This window comes from Monodelphis domestica, chromosome 1, assembly GCF_027887165.1.
Source record: "Monodelphis domestica isolate mMonDom1 chromosome 1, mMonDom1.pri, whole genome shotgun sequence".
NCBI lineage: Eukaryota > Metazoa > Chordata > Mammalia > Didelphimorphia > Didelphidae > Monodelphis > Monodelphis domestica.
The window spans coordinates 408282361-408286570 of NC_077227.1; positions in this window are offsets into that span (position 1 = coordinate 408282361).

Below are 4210 nucleotides of genomic sequence, written 5' to 3' on the forward strand. Positions count from 1 at the left end.
TATTATTTATTCTCATTTTACAGGGAAATAAACTGAAACAAACAGAGATTAAGTATAACCAGGGTAACACAACTATTGGGTCCGAGGTCATATTTGAACTCAGATCTTTCTGATTCTCAAGCCAGAATTCTCTCCCACTGTAACATTTAGCTTTGTCAAGTCTTGACTGACAAATATTAGCCATGTCATATCAATCAATTCACTGAAACTCTCAATGTACCAGGCAACTCTCTGAGATTCTCCATTCCAGATGAGTCACTTAGATACATGGGTAGAAGTTGCCTACCCAGAGTTCACTTGGTTGAAGTTCAGTTGTTTCAGTTCTATCTGACTCTTCATGACCTCATTTGGAGTTTTCTTGGCAAAGTTACTTCAGTGGTTTGCCATTTTCTTTTCAACTCATTTTACAGATAAAAAAAAAAAAAAACTGGCAAACAGGGTTAAGTGACTTGCCCAGAGTCACACAGCTAGTGTCTGAAACTGGATTTGAACTCAGGTCTTCCTGATACCAGGACTTGCACTCTGTCCGTTGTACCACCTAGCTACCCTCCTGCAATGAAATCACATGTCCAGAGCAAAAATAGTGTTCCAGGAATGGCACAGGCCACCAAAGCTGTGGGAAAGTTGAAGAGGGAGAGAGTCTGGGAGCTGTTGGTCAGGGAAAACCTCTAGAAGGAGGTGACATTTAAAGTGGGCTTCAAAGGAAAGGTTGGGAGATAGGTTATATAGAAAGCACCTTTTTCTCTAGTCATGCACTTTCCACAATCCTGTCATTTCTCTATCCAAAAAACCATCTAGAGGATCCCATTGTCTCCTAGATGAAGTGTCAATTCTCATTTCTGGAATTCAGTCCCTTGACAAATAATGCCTCCAACCCACCTTGTCAGACATCTTTTATGCTTTCCAACTACCTATGCCCCATTACTAGAATGCCCATCCACTCAGACGCGTCCCTCACCTTCCTCTGCCTGGTGAAGTCCTTCACATTTTTCAGGGCCCAGTTCAGATGCCACCTCATCCAAGAAGCCTTCTCTAACCCCGCCCCCCAATAAATGAATCAATGGTTCAGTTAATTAATCACAAGAAATGGGGAGGACGTTTGGAAGGGGCAGAGTCATTAGAAGCAAAAATGCTTCCTCCTTCCCAAGGCGGACTTCTTATCCCCACACTTCTTACACCTTCAGTGCCTTTCTGAGGACCTCTGCCAACTACGAGGCTTTCAAACCAGTTTGGGCCTATGACACCATGAGGTCAATTCTTTTTTTTTTTTTAAACCCTTCCCTTCCATCTTGGAGTCAATACTATGTATTGGCTCCAAGGCAGAAGAGTGGTAAGGGCTAGGCAATGGGGGTCAAGTGACTTGCCCAGGGTCACACAGCTGGGAAGGGTCTGAGGCCAGATTTTAACCTAGGACCTCCCATCTCTAGGCCTGGCTCTCAATCCACTGAGCCACCCAGCTGCCCCCCATGAGGTCAATTCTTTAAGAAAACAACACAAACCAACACCTTCCTTCTCCCCAACCCAGCAGTGGAATAGTTTGCCATTTTCTTCTTCAAACACGATGTGTTTGAATTGGAATCAAGGTGGTAAATTTCCCTTACAAATCCTCCCAGGGGGAGCTCTTATCACTGAAAAGAATTCTCATGCCTGAATTTGCCACTCTTAACCTAGGAAAATAGAGACATCAGTTCAATAAAGTAATATTACCTATTACCTATTCCTGACCTCTTACCTAGGCAGAAGAGAGGTAAGGGCCAGGCAATAGGGATTAAATGACTTTCTCAGAGTCACATAGCTAGGAAGTGTCTGAGGTCACATTTGAATTCAGGACTTCCTACTTCCAGGCATAGTTCTCTACCCACTGGGAAACCTTTGTAAATTTTTAAAGCCATGGAATCCTAGATTGTGCAGGAGTCAAAGATCTTGTATCTCAGAGCTAGAAGGTACCATACATGCTTATTATTCAGTCCGGCCCCTTGCCACAAGGATTTCTAATCCCATTTAGCAGATAATTATCCCATTTAGCAGACTTATTATCTTGAGTAATAGATTACAGACTATATGTGTTATCCCCACTTAATGCAGTCCTCTTTCCACTATATCTGCTGCCTCATGTATCTCCAAACCTTTTTTGACAAAGGAAGAAAGAGGTCCAGAAAGGTTAAGATACATTGCAGTATAATGGAAAGAGTTGGACACCCTAAGTTGGATCACTTAAGTTCCTCTTGTCCATGCCACTAGTTATATTACATTGAGCTTCTCCTCCCAAGCCCTCAATTAACTTGCTGTAAAATTTGTGGGGTTAGAAAAGATAGTCCCTAACATCCCCTGGTTTAGAAGACTCTATGAAAAAAGTTTTACTGATGCCTTTCTATACCATGATCATCATCATCATCATAATTTTCCCTTGTAACAAAGAAAAAACATTTAAGCAAAAATAAGATGCAGTGACAACACCTGACAATGAAAGCAAAACTCAGTCTTTGTGGCCCTCCAGCTCTCTGTAAAGAAGAGGTAGCTGTCTTTCCCTATCTGTTTAGGTGACTCTTTAGGATGCACAGTCAAAACGACTGGTTTAATTTGGAGAGTTGGTGGGCTGGTTTGGTTTGTCCCTAAGGAGACTGACTCTTCTTATACAGCTATAACCCCTAACTGTCTTCTACCTCATAGAAAGGAAGGTAGATCTAGAATGCATGGACTTTCATGGGCCCCATTTCAGCTTTGAAGTGACCCTAAAAACCAGGCCACAGAGAATCTCACAACTATAAACTGATGCAGGCTTTGGGTAGGCTGAAACTGTTGGTGTCCTAGAGAGACCCAAAAGGCTGAGGACTTTAATTCTCTTGGATTACTTTGTTGAGATATTTTCCTTTACTCCTTCAGGTCTTCTTTTCCCCATTAGTGGGTGGGGCTAGATGGAGAGAGAGCACTCCACCAGGAGACAAGTGATACTTGTCTTAGTCCCTCCTCTTTCTTTCCTGATGTTAGACAAGACACTTTATCAGTCAGTCAACAAGCATCTATTAAAGAGTTTTCAGGGGGAAGCTGGGTGGCTCAGTAGATTGAGAGCCAGGTCTAGAGACAGCGATCTTAGGTTCTGTGATGAAGAATGAATGGTTTGCAAAAAACTGAGAGGTTTTCCCAACATAACAGTTCAAATATGGCCTCAGATACTGTGATAGAGGCTGGCACTAGAGAAAAAGTGCCAGACTGAAGAGTGTATGAAATAGATCCTAGGGAGGGGCCCTGGGAGTGGATTCCTGAGGAGAGAAGACTCTGGTGAGGAGAGCAGTGAGGGTCTCTCTCGATCTTGAGACATCGAAGAGAGAAGGTGAAAAAAGACCTTCTCCTAAGGGTTACCGACTTTTCCTGCTGGTGACTGGAAAACTTTCCCCACAACACTTCCCAATTGAAGGGACTTTCTGAAGAGAAACCTGAGCAGACTTTATGTCAGCTCCTGTTGCCCAGGGGTGAGTCAACCTGACTTTCTCAGGGGAGCTCAGGCTGATTTTTTAAAGACAGTTGGCACCCCAGATTTAAAAGGACCCCATTTATTTTTTAAAAAAAGCTTTAGTTGCTACTGCTAGTATTTCTAGTACAATGTCAAATAATAGAGGTGATAATGGGCATCCTTGTTTCACTCCTGATCTTATTGGGAATGCATCTAGTTTATCCCCATTGCAGATGATATTAGCTGATGGTTTTAGATATATACTGTTTATTATTTTTAGGAAAGACCCTTCTATTCCTATGCTTTCTAGTGTTTTTAATAGGAATGAGTGTTGTATTTTATCAAAGGCCTTTTCTGCATCTATTGAAATAATCATGTGATTTTTGTTGGTTTGCTTGTTGATATGGTAAATTATGTGGATGATTTTCCTAATGTTGAACCAGCCTTGCATCCCTGGTATAATGATCATGGTGGATGACCTTTTTGATCACTTGCTGGAGTCTTTTTGCTAGTATCCTATTTAAGATTTTTGCATCTATATTCATTAGGGAGATTGGTCTATAGTTTTCTTTCTCTGTTTTTGATCTGCCTAGTTTTGGAATCAATACCATGTTTGTGTCATAAAAGGAGTTTGGTAGAACTCCCTCTTTGCTTATTATGTCAAATAGTTTGTATAGTATTGGGATTAACTGTTCTCTGAATGTTTGATAGAATTCACTGGTGAATCCATCAGGCCCTGGGGATTTTTTCTTAGGGAGT